Source organism: Passer domesticus, chromosome 2 (genome assembly GCF_036417665.1).
Source record: "Passer domesticus isolate bPasDom1 chromosome 2, bPasDom1.hap1, whole genome shotgun sequence".
In the NCBI taxonomy this organism is placed as follows: Eukaryota; Metazoa; Chordata; class Aves; order Passeriformes; family Passeridae; genus Passer; species Passer domesticus.
Window position 1 is genome coordinate 60,250,921 of NC_087475.1, and position 19,293 is coordinate 60,270,213.

Below are 19,293 nucleotides of genomic sequence, written 5' to 3' on the forward strand. Positions count from 1 at the left end.
TTGTAAAAACTGCTGCCATGGCAGTGCAGAGCTAGAACTGAATACCAAGGCAGCAGCATAGTTAGGATCATATTTGCTCTACAAGAGAGATAAATCGTATTTCATCATATTTGTCCTCAAGACAGCCTAGACAAGGTTATAATGGACATTTTGAAGTAGCAGCCATGTTCTACTACTGCCATGAAACTTAACCATTTCCACATAAAAACTAGTAACACAGAACAGATGAGAGAGGGCAGACATGATGTTTACTTTAAATTCATTTGGGGGAACACATCAGAACTGACCTCCCCATTCCTGGAGAATCAATATGATCTACTCTCCACTGTCACAGCCATTTGGCTCCCAGGAGATCTGCCAGGGACTGGAGTTATCTCACAGATGGGTTTAGGTTCCTCTGCAGCTTCATGGTATCCCTTACCTTTCACTGACACCAGACACAGATAGGGGAAAAAATACAGAAATTGAGAAAAGTGAAAATGCTGTAAGATACCTCACCAGGGGCAAGTTCTGCAAGAAGGAAAGAATCTCTACCTAGGAATTAGTCTAAGTTCATGAAACCTACACCATAAGTCTCCTGGGTGGACACCAAACCCTTCTCTACATCCCATTTTCTGGCACAGAATGTAAACATAAAGATTTTACTGGTGGACACGTTTGTAGCTGTATATCAGAAACAGATCTACAGTGCCAAACTGCACCATAACATATTACTTCTCTCACAAGACTGCCACAAGTTTTAACTCATTTCCACTTGTAAAGGGAAATTTTGGAAACGCAGCAGTGAAAAAGAAAAAGCCATTGATACCACTAGAAAAGAGAAGAATGCTCTGAAAAAACATGGATGTGAAAAGAGCTGTTTCCAGCAATCATGCAGTGCTTCTGCCATTTATTCACTTCTCCGTCTTCCTCTCTTTCAAGAAGCAGGTGCCCAAATGGATTTGCTCATGTATTCAGATTCCATGTTTATTTTCAAAATGCTCATCATCAGGCACAAAAAAAAAATAGAAAAGGAGAAAAGAAACCGCACCTAGACTTCAGCAAGTCACTGATGAAAGGCTTTTCCTTGATAGTCAGAAGGGGGATACTGAAGGGGGTAATTAAAAAAAAAAAAGAAAAAGAAAAAAGGTAGGATGTACTTCGCAGCCGGGCTTCAAATAAAAATGGAGTCTGCAAAACCTGAAAGAGAAGAGAGGTTGTCATTTCAGTGCATCCTGCAGCACTGAACAAGCACAGAAGCCATTTTCCTTGCAAATGCTCAGAGAGGAAATTATTCTTGCAAATAAACAGTCTCCAAGCCATGGCTTAAGACAGCATGTAAGAGTGCATATGTGTGAGTGCAATCACTCCAGATTTTGTTCTAGCATTATAGAGCATTGTAGCGTATTGTGACCTACATTAAATGGCTTCCATGCACTGACCACAGAACAAGCAAGCCCAGTGTGCAGACAGCTCTGTTTCATTAAGAAAGCAGTGCAGAATGCTACATCTTTGCTGTTTGCCATTTGAGAACAGCAATGCACATCTGCCACTGTACAGACAGCACTGGGGAATATCAGCAGGTACTGCAGCATTGTGAGAGGGGTTGGAGGGGTCTGTGCTCCTGCCTAAAGTCCCCATCTCAGCTGATTCCATCCCAAAGACACGAGTGCACCTCATGGTGCCATGTGGCAGATCAGATGCTAGTGCCCTGCTGATGTGTCTGCAGTGGTTCCAGTTTCCATGGAAGCTCCACTGTTTGACCAGTGGAGGTCAAACACCAAAGGCCACACGAACCCTCCATGTACTTACTGTCACACATTCACAGCGCCCTACGAGAGGCAATAAACCTCTGCAACTAAGCTGGCTTCCATGGTTTCAGCTTGAAAATTATGGGCAAAAAACCTTCTAACCCCTTAAACAGATAACAGGGAGTACATGGCAATAGTAACAATGTCCAGGTGTTAGCCAGCAGTGCTTGTACAGGGGATTACTGTGAATAATTCTATATCCCACTTTTACAGAAAAGAAACTGAGATTGCTAAAGCTAATTGATTTTCCTGCACTGTAGCATAGATATACTAAAAATGAAATATAGTCTTTACTATGCTTTTTTTATAATGGAAAGAAATAAAAAATAAGTGGATGTGGACATGAATATATACAGAATAAAGTGTATATATATCTTACAGACATACACGAACAAATGAGTAGAAAATAAGCCTGTATAAGAAGAAATGACTGTGTAAATTTAGAAAATACCAGTTCTAAAATTCCTCCTGTAACCTTCTAACACTTTAAAGATGCAGTCTTCCATTGCTACAGAAAATGCTAGATTTTTCTCAGATATCAATAAAGGCTGTAACTAGGAGTAAATATGGCTATAAATACCATATATATGCAAAAGGTCAGATGTGGTATTGCATAAATAAGTTTAATAATAACTCTATTTACTCCTAAATACTGACTTTGCAATCTTATTGTTCATTAAATGTGTATGTTGAATGCAGACAGGATCACTTTCTGTATTTACACAAATGTACTCACCACTTTTCTGCAATAAGTACCTTTTGGGATAGACTGGAAATACAAGGTCACCAGCAGCTATGTGACATACAGCTGTTCAGCTGTTTTATTTATCTATGTATAGTTTCAAAGCCTCCAAATGTGGTCTGTGGGCTAGTTTGGGTCACCTTCTTTGTCCAAATGGTGCATCTGACATGTCCCTCATCACACAGGTTACCGTATGCTGGGGTATGCTCCAAGGACTTGGATCAGATGTTATCAAGCCTTCATGTTCAGTTTGCTTCTGTAAAGTAAAAACAAACACCAGCATGTCCATTTGGACTCAGCTGTGGTATTTCTATTTACCACATCAACTCCAGGCAGCCATCATAATTAGCAGCCTCATGAAGCTTGTGTAGCATTTGGCTTCCTCCTGCCTGTTTGACTCTGAGCAAATGGGAGGACATTTGGTGTGAGCGGAGCAGACGGGGAGCAGCTGGGGAGGTGTCTGCATTGCCACCTTCATACAAAGGTTCAAAGCTGCTTTTCTCCACCCCACCAGCTCAGCTCCTATGATTACCCTGGACCAGACTCAGGGAATCTCTGTGAATACAACAGTCATAACCCACTTCTCTCTGCAGTACCCAGACTCCTACACCACCATGCTCTGGACACTGTCTGCAATGCCAGATATTTGATTTTACAATTTTGTGATTTCTGACCCTCAGAAGAAGATTGGTTTGAAATCACTTTAACTCTTGGAAAATTCCCTTTACTCTGCTGGTGCTTTTTGTCAGCCCCTGAAGATGGCCAGCAGAGATCTTGATCTGCACAGTGCTGTCTTTCAGGCCAGGAAGATGCAAAAGGTACCAGCATGCCCTACACAATCAAAACCCCTGGAAGCAGATTGTCCTTTTCCAGTGGTCCAGTCTTTCTGCTGCTCATTATAGCAATTAACTGCACTCCTTTTTCACCAAGGAGAGCATAAAAAGAAAGACCTATCATTTGTTGCAAAGACTAATTTTACATTTAAGAAGGCATTGCAAATGGAAGAGTTTGCTGCAAGGGGCATTGTGAAAATCTAGGATTCATAATGGCTGGGTAATGGAGGGCTTGTAACAGCTGAGAAGACAACACTGTCACCAAAGGTTTAGGCACACCTGATCCTGCCTTACTGCAAATAGTGGCAATAAGAGATTTTTGAGGACCTTTGTAGTCAAACATTTCTAACATTTTGTCATCTTCCTATCTGTGAGCTTTGTTTAGCTGATCTTGATGAATTTAGCAGAAAGTTTCACCTGTGACACCACCCGCCCCTTGTTCCACAGTACACTTGAAAACAGAATGCCACACAATTCAAACTCATCGCCAAAATAATGCATCTATCTCCTACACAGTGCCAGTGCGAGGAGGAGAAATTCCTAATTAATATCTCCAAATCCTCAGGAGATGTCAGAAACAACACCAGCCCATTTTTCTTCCAAGCCCACATAAAACTAAGAGGCTATGGTTCTGCAGGAAAGTGGGATGGATCTATCTGTTTAACAAGGACAAGCAGACAGTAGAAGGTAGAAAGTAAGGAACAAAATAAGCTTTCAGCAGTGCAATTTGTGAGAAGTCTGTGCTGTCAGAAACTTGAAGAACAACATACGGGGACAGCTTCTCCATGGTGCTCAGAGAACGGAGTGTTAATCAGAAGAGTAGTTGCAGCTTGTCAGCCAGTCACTGGGTATTGCATCTGGGATGAGAGTTTAGGACATTTTTTCTGATTACAAAATCCACTGTTAACTTTCACCACGTAATTTCAGAGCAGCATCCCAAATACCACATGGAGCAAGTCCAGCACAGCCATACCAAAATATTTTGTCACATATAAAGCCTCCATCTCCCTCATAAATTCCTTTCCACCACCACCCACAATCTGTAACTCCTGATTCTGCAATCAACAGACTGTGGATATGTTGGTCTTGTTTGGCACAACGTATTTAAGGATGAGCATTCTTGCTAGGATGCTGACCTTGAACTGCAGAAAAAAAATCATATTTTAGCTTGCTAGCTAAGGTGAGAAGAACACTGAGACTTTATGCCTCCTGTCTCTAGCAGTAACATGAGACTATGGATAATCCTGCAACATGTCTTCAAACTGTACAATGGAGTTAAAATTAAATCAGCTGTACGTCACTGTTTACATAAATCACAGGGTAAATAAACCAGATCTTTCTCCCTTTCTATCTCAAAAGCCAAAAATTTAATTTATCACTTATAACTACACCTTCTTTGAAATCCCATATGCCTTCTCTCTTCCCACAGTGTGTTTCCTCAGGAATGTCTCTTTCCCCATATTTCTTCAACAGTGCCCCAAGGTAGACTAATTATTTTTCCTCAAAGCAGATGAAGATACAGTGATGGCTTTACTATACAAAGAAGTAATGCTGCAATTTCTCTGTCATTTTCAGGATGTTAATAATAAAAATACACACTTCTACTGCAACCATTATGCCACTGCCTCTCGCCTGTTCTTCAGCCCACAGTGATGACAGGCTGATTTAGATACTATTCCCAGCACGATAAAAGAGCAAGGAGAAATTGTAAAATGTAGGTATGAAATCTAAAATTTCAGAAATTTTTATGATGACAGTGAGTCCTTGCAAACTTAGAAAGATTGAGGTTTCTAGCAGCTGGGATTGCCAGGCAGAGGTGAGTTGGCTGCAGTAATCAACTGCACCATGTGTTTTTGGGTCACTGCAGATCAAGCCCATGACATTGAAGGTCAAGACAGGAAATCAAGTCAGCAAAGCAAGGTCAGCATCAGCAAAATTAGGGACTGCAGTTTAGCTAAAGCAAGGATATAGGACAGTGACTGAGTTTAAATCACAGGATCACAGGATAATTCTGTTTGGGAGCGACCTCGGGAGGCTGTCAGTCTGAACTCCTGCTCCAAGCACTGCCAGCTATGGTGTCAGAAAAAGTTTCTTGGGACTTCATTCAGTCAGATCTTGAAAATTTACAGGGATGAAAACGATACAGTCTCCCAGGAAACCTCTTCCACTACTGGACTATATTTATAGATTCTCTTTACATGTATTCTGAATCCATATTTTTTCACCACAAGCCTATTTACTCTCATCCTATCCACACACACCACTATGAAGTGCCTGGCTCTGCATTATCCGTGTTTCTCATAGGTGCTGAAGGTTCTGGAAGATCTCCCCACATTCATGTCATCTCCAGGCTGAACGGGTCTGGTTCCCCTGGCCTCTCCTCACAGGACACGTGCTTCAACATCTGACCATTGTAGCAGCCCTGCTGAGCTTGCTCCAGTTGGTCAATTACTTGCTGTACTGGGACCCCAAAAGAGGTTGCTGTACCTAGACATGATCTAATGAGCGCTGAGTAGGGGGAGAAGGTCACCTCCCTCAGTCTACTGTCCCCACTCCTGGTCATACAGCTGAGGAGGCTTTTGCCCTCTGTGCTGCAGGGCTCATGTGCAGCCTGCTGTCTGTCAGGTCCTCATTTCATCAGCCCACTCCACCACCCTGCCTCTATGTATCTCCAAGTCAAGCTTGATGAGTTCATCACCTCCTCTAGGTCACTGATTGTAGTGGTTTTGGTTCACCAATTTGAGATTTCCCAATGAACAGGTTAGACGGGTCAGGACAGAGCAGAACTGATAAACCTCTCTGAAGATGTGGTGGTACAAAGAAAGGCCACACAGTTCAAGGAACTCTGAGCATCCCCTCAGATGCTGTAGGTGATCTGCAGCTTGGAGAATTGAGGAACTGCCTGACAATCAAATGACAAACAAAAAAAGAAAAACAGGAAAAAAAGAAGATGGAAAAAGGAAAAATAAGAGATGGAACAGCCAAACATTTGAGCAAAGAGGTCAGAAATAAAGCAGAATGTGTGCTGAAAGAGATAGTCAGACAGGACAAATAGAAACCTGCTGCCGTGCCCAGGGGGTTTTGTACCACACCTGATTCAGTAGCGTTAACTCAGTCATATTTTGTCTGTCACCATGGCTTAATGATATGATCACCAAGCAGACTTTATCACATTTTCCTGAAAACACTGATGACTTTCATCTGAAAGTCACTTTTTGAATATTTACAAAGTTTCATAACAGTAAATGTCTCATAAAAATAATGGTCTTATATATACAACTTCTTGTATTCACACTCATGACAGAAAATTTAATCTTAAAAACCAGAAGAAAATCCTCCATTGGCCTCAGGTCTGTATAAGACGTTTTTATTTCATTGACTATAAATATCTGGGTTTGGATGAGCTCATGATTTGAGTCAATAGACAGAAATGAGCACATACAGAAAGTGATTTATTAGAGCAGTCTTAAATGCAAATCTCCTCTGGAGATTTCAATTTCTCTTTTCAATTTCAGTGAAGAGAAGGTCATGTGTCTAGCGCAGACTTGGTTGCCTAACTTGGAGCAGGAAGCAAGAATCCTTCCTCCTGTAATTAAACAGATCATTGGGAATCCCACCTGAGCCTTGCTGAGAACAGCTGATCCTTGTGGGACAAGATTTTTATTGCATAAGACTATAACAAGACCTAAATCCTCCTGTCTGCTTTTTTCATTACCTTTGCTTGACAGACACTATTCTAACATATTAAGTCTTAGAGATAGTGGGGAAAAACTGAGGAAAGATGTTGTTGTGCAAGCAACACATTTCAAAAATTAACACCAGAGATTTCACTATGGCAAAAAAAAATATCCCTGGCTCTTTGTATCATAGCAACAACTTGCATCTCATGGTTGTTGAGTGGCAAAAGGAAGACAAAAGCATTAAAATCACACATGAACAAATTCAACATGATTTTCATTCTTTTTTGATTCTGTGTCAGAAACACCTGTGCAGAGAATATATCATGCTCCTGAGAAATGAAAAATGTACTGCCACCTTGGAAAAAGTAGGAATCTCAGGTGACTTTGAGATGTATGTGCCCAGAAAACCAGAAACTTGACTTGGAATTAACTTGATCACATCTAGAGGACTACCACAGATGTCTCAACAGTTGAACTAGGCATCTTTTGTACTCAGTGGAGAAAAAGAGATGTTTTCTGGCGGACTTCTGGTCTTGCAGAAAAGCAGACATCTAATGCTCCAGTCTGTTGCACTTATACAGGTACCTAGTGCCATTTCAGGTGTCCTAGAGGTACAGCAGTATCCAATGGGGTTGTCACATATGACAAACGACCCATGTCCTCCTGTCATAGAAGCTAGTAGCCAAGTGGGAGTATCTTAAACAGCAGTAGGTGCCACAATAATGTAGGCACATTGAACTTGATTTGTACCCAGCAGGGATGGAATTCAGGTCCAGAATGTAGAAGCACATGAGATATTTGAAATCAGCTGAAGGTATTTCTTTTAGACTGAGACTATTAGTTCTCAAGACTACTGCACTGACTACCTCCATCCATTGAGATGGAGGCTTGGATACCTCACTTGCATGCAAACACAAATTTCACTGCCTCAATGTGCATCCACTCTTAGAGTGACATTGAGCTAAGTCACAAAAGATGTCATAAGACTTCCAGCTGCTCCAGGAGAACTTGCAACTTTTGTTAGTGATGTCTCTTTCATAAGTCAGACTCACATGGGTGTCTGAGATTCTATCAAGCACCTCAGATTGAATTAAACACTCTATTTTAATGACTGAATTGAACTTCTTGAAAATTAATGGTATGGTTTTCAAGCCCAGGGTTCACAGCAGAAGAATACCAACACATCCCTCAGGAGGTGATACATCTGTACTACAATAACAGTGCTGAACCTCCTCCCATGCATGCACATAGCTGAGGCGATAAGGATGAGCTGCAACAGCAGCAATGGTTGGACAGCAGCAAGAGCACCTTAGGTAGTTCTCACCTCTCCACATGCAGGGTAATCTGGAAGAGGATTTGTTCCATCTCATTTCGGAAAACACCAGTGTCAAGTTGATACAGATATGAATTGGGCACTGGAGAGAAATGGATGCTGTTAGGGAAGAGTTCACCTGATATTTTCTTTAGCATAACATCATTCTTGCTCTGCAAGAATGATCTTCCTTTGCCTGATTGCCAGGGCAGACTACATGACCATATGAAGCATAATTGTCTCTACTGTGAATATCAAGATCTGGTCACATCCCCCGTTGCAGGATACAAAAATCTCAGCAGCAAGGTTGCCTCATGCTTTGTCCACCTCCTGGGGAAATGGATAAACTGGCTCAAAGAAACAGTCTGGAAAGTCTCCAGTAAATAATCTTGCCTACACTTTTGGGCCACTGCTGGACTGCCCCATGAAGCAGATATGCCTCTGCCTCTCACTGAAATGCTTTTACTTCATTTTTTTGAAGAAATGCTATATGAGGCTGACAGCTTTTGAGGAAGGGCTTCGAGAGACAGAAATACATACATATAATCTGTTTGTGTATACGTATAAGCTTTTTCCTCAGCACTCCACAGTTCTGCCCAATCCTTTTCAACGGTCCAAAGTTACAGGAGTTTCATCATTTCCATAGGAAAGCTATTCTAACATTTATTACCTTAAAAGTTCACTTGATAGTTACTCTGGGCTTAGCCTATATTTTATTTATGTGAGAACTGAAAATGTATCAAAAGCCAACAGAAAAATAGAAGCAGAAATAAAAGGAAAAAAATGTGTAGAGGCTTACAAGAAAGAGCTTGTGGCATATGCATGAGCATAAAACTTCAAGAAAAATTTAAATTAATGAAGGTAGTTCACAGTTTAAATTTAATTATTTTTGCATTTCTTTTTCTCAAAGGTTCCTCTCAGTATTCCAAATATAAATGGTGGTGGGATTATTTAGAAACCAAGTACATTATAACTAAGGCCTATAGCAACCTCACTCAGCAGTGAAATTTGTTGTCTCCCTCTGATCCTCAGATTATGGAGATGAGGGGATGAATGTACATCAGTAAGATTCCCTACCGAGATAGTTTTTCACTCTTTTCAGTAAGAAAAAGATCAAAGGGAAAATAGCTAATTAACATACCAAAGGAGACAAAACCCCTAGAGCTTTATCGTTGTTGCAATCCAATAATAAACAGCCAAGTACAAAAAAGATTATTTGATAGTGACACACAGAATTGAAAGCCTTTGAAATGTCAGCTTCTCAAAAAAATATTTTTGGAAGGAAAAAATATCCATAATTATACAGAATAATGCTTAAGCATTGGGGAGTAACTCTTCACTCCTATGAGAACTTGCTTGTAAAACTACTGTGCTTAAGAACAACAGCTTGGGCTGCCTTTATCTAAAATAAAATAAATTTTAAAAAACACCACACAAAAGGCTTCAAATCCCTTCCCGTACAAACACTCAATTCTTTTATAAAATAAAAATTAAATACAGTTGTTCTTGTTCTATTAGAAAATATCAATCTCCATTCCCAGACAATCTTCCTGCTTTTACAGACTTGAGGGCAGTGGAACACCAATATTTCGAACAATGGCTGCCTGGGCTGGTGAACTCCTATTCCATGCTGTAAGTTCTAGGTACTTTTAGAAAGCCAGAGGCAAAAAAGACAAATTCAAGTAGCAGTAAATCATGTGAAACTTTTCCCTGGAGAAAGCAACCGCTCAGTCTACATGGATGCATCAATATCAATAAAAGAAAAAGGACGGGGGCATGAGCCCGACTATATTAATTTGCACATAGTTTGTCTGCCACACTTCTGGCTCAGAGCAGCTTTCTTTCCACAGCACTATTAAAAAAATTAGCACCACTCTGAGGCCATTCACAAAAGATACTTGGGCACAGACAGCCTGAGTTTGGGGATATTTTAGCTGCATGGATGGGAACAGTTACAGAATCACAGAATCATTTAGGTTGTAGAAGAACTCCAACACCACCAAGTCCAGCCTTTAAACGATCACCATTTTATCAATTAGACCAGAGCACTGATGGGATATGCCTACAGGTGTTGAGAGATCTGGCTGATATCAGTACTTTCAATTACCTTTAAATGATCATGGCAACAGGTACCTGAGGAAGGAAGGAAAATAAATATCATTCTTGTCTTCAAAAAGGGCAAGAAGGGTGATCCAGGGAACTATAGGCCAGTCACATTGATCCCCAGGAAGATGATGAAGCCACTAATCTTGGAAACCACCAGGAAAATCCAGGCACAGTAAGGACAAGAAAACCATCAGGAATAGTCAGCATGGATCCATCAAAAAGGAAGCCATGCTTGACCAACCTGATTGGCTTCTATGAAGAAAGAGCTGGTAGATGTGGGAAGAGCAGCAGATATTGTGTACCTGGATCTCAGTAAGGCTTTTAACAGTGTCTGCCTTAAGATCCTCCTAGAGAAGCTGGTGAAGTATAGGCTGGATGAGCAGACTGTAAAGTGCATTGAAAACTGGTTGCATGGCTGGGCCCAGAGGGTGGCAATCAGCAGCACACAGTCTAGTCAGTCCAGGCATTAATTAGCAAGGTAGCCCAGCCTGTCACCCTGGGATTCAGACTCTAATCTTGTTCAACAACTTCATCAATAATCAGGATGATGGGACAAGGTGTGCTCTCAGCATATTTCCCAATAACACAAAACGAGGAGTGGCTGTTACACTGGAGGATCGAGCTGATATACTGAGGAACTTCAACAAGCTGGAGAAATTACTTAACAGGAGCCTCATGAAGTTCAACAAGAAATGCAAAATCTTGCATCTGGGGAGGAAAAACCCCAGGCAGGAGCACATCCTGAGGGCCCACTCAACTGGAAAGCAAATTCAAATTTGGACACCCGGTTGAGTATGGGCCAGCAGTGTGCCCTGTTTGCAAAGAAGGCCAATGGTATCCTAGGCTTCATTACACAAAAGACTGCTATCAGGTGGAGAGAGCTAATGTGTCCACACTTGGAGTACTCTACCCAGCTCTAGGCTCCTTCATACCAGAGAGACATGGGCATACTGGTGAAGCATCCAAAAAAGGGCCATGGGGATGATTAAGGAACCTCATGTACAAGGAGAGGGTGAGAGAGCTGGGACTCTTTAGCCTGGAGAAGAGAAGGTTTGTGAGGATCTTATCGAGGAATGTGAATAACTGAAGGGGGGGTGCAAAGAAGATGCAGCCAGATTCATCTCAGTGATGCCAGTGACAGAAAAAAGGCAATATGCACAAACAGAAATACAGGAACGTTCTCCTAAACATAAGGTAACACTTTTTTCACTGTAAGGGTGAACTGGAGCAGGCTGCCCATAGAGGTTACAGTCTCCCTTTATTGATGTACTCAAAGTAATCTGGACTTTTTCCTGAGAAGCTGCCTCTAGGTGATCCTGCTTGAGCAGGGGATTAGATCCAATAACCTCTAGAGGTCCCGTCCAACCTCAGTCACTCTGTGGTCCTGCAATATCTTCTCCCATCAAGAGTATTCTCTCTTTATTAGGGCTGCCATTGTTGTAGGAGAAAAATTAATTCCTTTGCTTTTACTCCTCCTACTTTCTGAATAAAGTTTCAGTTTCTACTGAACCAGTCATTACAATAAAAAAATCTCTTCACTTGATACTACAATTCTTTAATTTATTCAGCGTATCTGTGACTTCCCTACTGAAGTGCTAATCTATAGTTCTCATTGACAGCAAAACAACAGGCTCATTTCTTGAACCCTTTTCATGCAAGGCAGGGATGCTAAGGAGAGACAAGGCAACACCCAAAACTCACTGCCTGACTCAGCCATTGAAAGCAGAATCCATATGAGTTAATATACAGTAAATACTGTATTTTACCTTTTAGATCCTAAAACAGGCGCATCCATAACACTGGCACTAGAGGATCGAGAAGCAAGAGTAAGTGGAGGACCCCAGCTTTTCAATAGAGCCTGGCCCAGTCTGGGCTATTTCAAAATCCAATCTGCTGGAAAGGAGCTAGCCCTCATGTGAACACAAGCCACATTGAGCCACACAAATCTTGGACCATGGACTGACCTCTGGATGTCTTTCTACAGCAAAGTAGCAGCTTGGTCACAGTCATAAATTAACTCCTTGGGTGAAAAAGCTGCATCTGTATTCCCAGCTAAAACACGACAGTCACCAACTTGACGCAGAGAATATCCTAAATTAAACCAGTTAGATACAACTGAACAAAACTGAACAAAAAAGCCAATTTCAGAGGATCAGTCTTCCACTTCAGTTGTGCCAAGCTTAACTTGTCAGCTATTATATATAGAGAGAAAAGCTTTCCACTGAAAAGACACAATTATCATAAATAAAGCCCTGTAAGATGCCCAGGATATGACATTTGAGAGGTTAAACATGACTACATTAATAGAGCATATTGGTTCCTAAGTGCAGTAGGAATGTGGTGTGTATACGTTCCTAGGTGCTGAAGAACCCAAAATAACCACCTGTAGCTGCAGTTGGCAGGATTGCCACTGTCACCATCCTGATACGCAAGTCAAAGGAAACTGAAGTCCACACCTCTGAGTCTGCCTTCATAGCCTGGCAGCAAAGGGCTGCCTTTTACCATCCTAGTGGTAAACCCAAGCACACAGCATAATTTGGCCTGAAATCCCAAAATCACTAAAAACTCATTCTGTTATTCAATGAAGAAATCATCCTCATGTAGTCAGCATAAGTGCTAAATTCAAATAGATCTGGAGCTGCAAAACTGGGTTTCAACAACTCCCTTCTAGTTTTGATTGAATAGCATCCCCTATTTAAAAAGTCAGTCTAAAAAGAAAGCAGGAGAAACTTAGCAGTCAGGATATAAACAGAATTCTTCTATGGGCTCTTTGTATGGATGCTTTGAGCAGGCTGTGAACACACCTCTGCTCTTCCAGAGTTAGTCATTTCAGTGTGAGTGAGATGATAAAAGTACCCAGTTTTAACCTCTATTGTTTTTCCACTTCAAAAATACTCCAAAGACTCTCAGAAAATCTTCAGGACTGCAAAAAATTTAAATGATATTTGCTTATGTGTCTCAATTCACACAAATGTGACATTTAGAAGTGCTTTTGCTTAAGTGGAAACAAATGTGCATTACAGACTAGGAGAGATATTATGCCATAATGACTCTTTGGCAAGCTACCGAATCATAAAAGGCTTCTGACAAATCAATATAAGAAGTGTTTTATACAACATAATAATTGCCTTAGCTATCCACAAGACACAAATTTTTTATGTCCATTATCTTTTCACTATAAAAGCATTAGAGAATTTAGAAATATCATGTGTATATTTTCATGTCTGACTATTCTCATGTGTATTACTAAAAATAACCCTTTCATCAGTCATTAATCATTAGTGCTGGGCAAATACTGCCCTCTTCCCAAATAAAAATCAACACATCCTTTTAGATGGCAAAATTAGTTCACTTCAGTCCCTACTGTGTTTATTTTCTCTTACTGTTTTAGGGAAATGTTCCTAGAGGAAGAGGGAGAACTGTTGAGAAGGGAAACTATCTATGAATATCAGAAAACAGACAGCTTAACTTACAACAGAAGATAAGAAAATATTTTTACTATAAACCAAGTTCAGTGTGTTGTGACACATTGTAACATGCCACATTACTTATAAGATCAGTCAAAACCATCCACATTCTGAATAACAAGCACACACAAAGAGTCGCTTATGAGATGGAGAATTATTTCCATAAATTAATTGGGAACAGATTTCCTCACGTCTATTCCCACAAAGAAGCAGCTTGTTCCACAGATAGGTTTTTTGCTTCAATATGAGTAACCAGGAAAGTATTTGACCCTTGACAAATTATTTTGAAAAATGAACATGTTTTTTAAATATTCCAATCTGCTCATGGGCAAATTCATCAGCAGAACAGCAGGCAAAATATTCTACCTTCATTACTTTTTATTATTTAGCCATCTATTCTAATGTCTCTTCGAAACCTCACTCTTTATAATGCCTCTGCTCCCTCCCTCTTTAACTCCAACTGCAGCAGTAGAGGCTTTTGTAAAAACCTCCTGTTGATAGCATTCATTACATGCTAGTCTGCAAAGTGATGAGGTAGAGAATGCTTGGAATTAAAATAGGAAAATGATTACTACAGAGGAAATGCAGTGGCAATAATTATCAAGTACACTAAGTTTTCACTGTTTGATTACGAATCTCAACCAGCTACCATAATTTTGTATTCAGAGGTGATTGGGGTGGAGGAAAAAAGGAGTATGTTTTTTAAGGCTTTGTGAGGGACCCTCACTTCCTTTTTATGTCAGGCTTATCTACACAAAAAGATACTCTAAATGAATATTGCTCAGATTGTAAAGTCAAGCAGTCCAGTGCAAGTAAATGCCAAAATTAAGATTTCCTGAAAACATTAATTCAGTTGCTTATATATACGCATTGTGCCACACTCGTTAATTACTTGATGACATACTATTTTTTCCACATAGTCCTTGCCTTGTTCTATACTCATGCTTGATGGTGCTCACTTAATGAGTAAGCAATTCAACCTTTTCCTTTATCCTCCATATTCAGTGTGGCCCCAATGCTTTACTTACGGCATGCTCTTGAAACCCTGCTAAGAAGATGGAATTAATTTTCTCATGGGCTTTTCTATGGCTGTCATCACTATCATATCTTAAATATTCATTAGGCAAGAGAGAGAGAGATGCTGTAGTTTGATGTTTGGAAGACTCACCTGGGAGAGACCTCCAACACAGTATCTGCTCCTATGAATACTTAAATAGCATGCATTGAACAGAATACTCCAAAATGAGACACTAACCTGGGTACTTGCAAACTCCTGGTTATAGCAGTCATCAGAAGGGTGGGAAGCTTGGGTTAGAGATCTTCCCTATCAGGCAGAAACTGTCCCTAGGGCTTCACAGGGTTCCATACCACATATCAGACTGCTGCTTGCTTTTCCAACAGGAGACTACTGTGGGTAACACACTTAACTACAGGAGGTGGCTTACCACTATATGAAGAAAAGAAAAGCTGGCTTTCCTCTAGCTGAAGGTAACTCTCCATGGCCTGCTCAGGAAGCTCCTCACCAGACTTTCTGTTTCCTTCAGACTTTCCTTGAACATCCAATTCGCTCCATGTTCCCCACCAGTTCCCAGCATATAAGACTGTAGACCTTTAATGGTAAGTCTAAAGTACCAGTGAAGGAACTAAGCCTAGCCCAGTCCATAAGGACCTTAAAACAGGGCAATCCTTCTTCAGCCCCACATTTTCTAGCACTCAGTGCACATGGTGCTACAGCACTGCATAAGGCACAAGGGCATCTGCCCCAAGCAGCTCAGCACTCACAGCTCAGCACTCACCTCTTTCTGCGTGAGGTGTTTAACAAACAAGCACTTGGTGAGTTAAACAGCCTTAGAGTGTGGACAGAAACTTGAGGCTGAAATACACAATTCTTTTTTTTTTAGGCAAAGAACCAAAGCAGGCTGGAGCATCTCTGTGCATCTTTCCTCCCATGCTTAATCACAACCCTGCCTAATCCAGCAGTATCAAAAGGAGAGAATAACACTACTCCAAAACATTTAGAGTCTCTTGACTCAGGTGACTTCCTGCTAAGCATAGTACTGGTCACGTAAGCAGATTTTAGTTGGGAGAGATTAGCAGCCTGTTAGACTGGCTGTAGACGAATGCAGCTGTCTTTGCCATTTAAATTTGTTCTCAGCTATGACAGTGGTAAACACCAGTTTTGCAAAGTGAGAGTCAACCTCCACCCACTTTAATTTAACTTCTTTCTAATTCAAATAAAACTTATTTATGTAATGCCTCCTTCAGAGTTTCTTACTTGTTTGAGGGCTTGGTTTCTTAATTGCGGAGGATTGAAATATTTCAAGTGATTCTGTTTTGCTGGAAAATATATCTTATGAGCAGGTTTCAGCCTGCTGTCTGTTCTTTTTTTCGACCCTCCATGTCTGCCTGTGCTCCGTATAAAGTATTTTTGTAGATTTCAGACATTTTTTCCATGGAATTTTCCACCTTTCCCTGAAAATCATCCACTTGGGAATTTCAGCTTCTCTTTTAATCTTCAGAGCACACATTTAATTTGTCATAGAAACACAAGCTTTCCCACATCTAACATCCCAATATAAATTTAAATGAACACTGATGGAGACAAAAATAATCTAAAATTTCATCTTCCTGCTGGGGAGCTATTGGAAAGATTACAAGAATATGAAAATCTTTTCTCCAAAATTAGTCATAAACACAAAAGCAATCCCTGACTCATCTCACCTATATCTCCCAGCTGGTCATCAGGTGATAGTAATGTCTAATCACCATTAACAAGGGTCAGATTTTAACTGGTGTCCTTAACGATCAATGTTTTATCTGAAAATTACCAATTCTTTGAACTGTCCAGATGGTTTAATAAGTTCTTTTATTCACTCACATCTAATTACTCGTCTCCTCCAAATATTTGGTTATATTCATTAGAACACTGTGTGCTCAGGAAATACCAGTCAATTCATAAAACCTTTACTGAAGGTTACAGTTTAAACACTCTATTTCCTGCCCACCATATTTGTCATTCATTGGTCCAGATTCCCTCAGCAGGCTGTGGGCCAGTGTCATTGAAGGGTGAAGTCTTAGACTGTACAGACCTAAAAGTCCAATTATTGTAACTCTGTCACCAAAGTGCATCTGAGAATTGGTACTGTTTATCAGCTAGACAGTAGCCTAATGAGCAGCATGTCTGAGTTTTATCTCAGGGCTCCACAAAACATATGTGGCACTGTGTAAATAGTGCATGGGGACCAGAAAACAACCAAATAAAGAGCTCCAAGAGATATAATTTGAACTGAACACATGGTGATGGTAATGATTGGCATTCGAGTGCATGCTGAGTACAGGGTTAAAAGAATAAACAAGATTACACTATAATAGCAGGGAAAAGGATTGTGAGGAGAACACGTGACACAACATGTAATAGAGCAATTATTTGTATGGGAAGGTGAGTCATGCCTGACTCTTTGGATGTGTGCTGTGTGCTTCTCCACAAGGAGCAGACAGACCTATGCTTCCTAGGTGCCCTAAAAAAAGAACCTGTCTTACCCTTTGAGTACTAAGCCAAGCTCTGCCAGAGGCCTCATGGTGTCTGCAGGAAATATCAAGCTTGGAGCAGGTTTTTCTCTAAAAAGCCTCAGTTGTCATGGGGTCCCCAAATGTCTGAAGTACAGAAGAGCCAGCAGGAGCCTGCACAAAAAAAAAAAAAAAAAAAAAAAAAAGGCAGATGACAGAAGAAGCAGCCCAGCAAATAGTAACTCTAATGGATTTTTCTTTCTCCCCATCTGTGGCCATACCAAGAACCTTGAGTTTGTTCAAAGTCACTCCCATTAATCCTCCCCTGCTCTATTCCTACTTACTGGGAAAACTGAAAATATTTCATTATGGGCCGGTTACAAATAATTTCTTAAGCACATAGAGGTTATCTAAATGAAAACTGTAATCAGAATAATGACCAAAATTGTCCATTTACATGTATCAAGGGTCTGGAGTTAGATAACAACAGCATCCAGCTCCTGGGGGCCATCACTCTTGCCATGTCCTCATTTTGTCACTAGGAGCCCCAGGAGACCCCTGCCCAGCCCCAGAGGCAGCCAGGTGTGCACTCACCACAGAGTAACTGGTGAGCCTGCAGGAAGGGTGGGGAAAGACAAGGACCTGCTCTTGCTGGTAGGCAGCCACAAGAGAAGCAACTGTGAATGAGGAGATTTGTCTCCCCTTCTCCTCCAAGGCTGGTAACCTCCTCACATCCCCTCGTTTCTCTAGTGAGACCCACACTTAATGGGATAGAGGAAAAGGAGAGAGCTGACTCCTGTAGCACGTTCCAGCTGTCTTCTCCATGATGCTCTGCTGTTATCCTTAGTACCTGAGTGAGCATTGCTTCCAAACAGCTTGGGGACAACATCCTCTGGGAATTTCATACAGGCAAAGAATTCAGCATAGACTTACTCATTAATGTCAAGGCTACATCTCCTGCCATCCTTACAATGTCCAAGCTCCAGAACACAGACTTGGGTATGCATCTCAGAAGAGTGGAACCTTTTCACCCTGTAGCATTCAGAAAGAAATGAATTCTTCATGGAAGGCTGAGGAGAGGAAGAGGGAAGAAGGTGAGACATGAACTTAGTAACCCAGCTAGTATGTAGCTCACCTGCATTCAGCCTGAGCTCTGGGCTCTCAGTACTATGTCCTTCATTTACACTCAGGATTTGCCCAAATGGTGTTTATTCCCTAACTGTGAATTCATAAACATTATTTAAAACAATTCATCACAATTGATAGCTCAGGTTACATTCTTCAGAATGATGGAAGGTGTGAGTAGGATTCTGTTGTGCTAAGAACCCTAAAAAAACCCCTTTTCTCCAAAGTGAGTGCTCTAACCACTGAATTTTTATGCAGAAAACTGGCAGAGATATTGCCTCTTTTGACTGTGGGATTGAGGATTCTTTTCTCCCCACACAAGAATAACATTTTTACAGCTGCAGGGATTCCAGCTCAGTGCACTGCAAAGGGAGCACAGGGTAATCCCCTGAAATCTGCAGAACTGCTGCAAGAGCATGAGGAGGGGCAGGGGTTCATTCATCTCTTTTTTGCTCAGTGCTCCCCACTCAGTCAGTCCATGGGTGGGTTTGGATTCCAGCCCAAGGCATTTTGCCTCCCTCACACACAGAGAAGGGAGTATGTGTGTCTGCTTGGGGGTTGTGTAATACATAATGAGAACCAAACACTTCATTTCTAATAACATCTGGCTTCTCCTGTTTAAGCTGCAGTTTTTCTCTCTCTGATAGTAAGTTTTCTACTTGTTCTACTTAAATAATGAAAAATCATACCAGTCCATGTAAAACAGATTAGAGATAGTTTAAAACCATTCC

At 40.9% G+C, this 19,293-nt stretch overlaps 1 long non-coding RNA gene across 1 annotated transcript; it reads right to left on the reverse strand.

Annotated features, from left to right (window-relative positions):
• Positions 1-905: 905 nt before the first annotated feature.
• LOC135295469 (uncharacterized) lies at positions 906-18,967 on the reverse strand. Its single transcript, XR_010357580.1, has 4 exons — positions 18,371-18,967; positions 17,471-17,611; positions 2,547-2,788; positions 906-1,179 (listed from the first exon to the last, which is right to left on the reverse strand). It is a non-coding gene; the product is annotated as an uncharacterized LOC135295469 (long non-coding RNA).
• Positions 18,968-19,293: the final 326 nt, after the last annotated feature.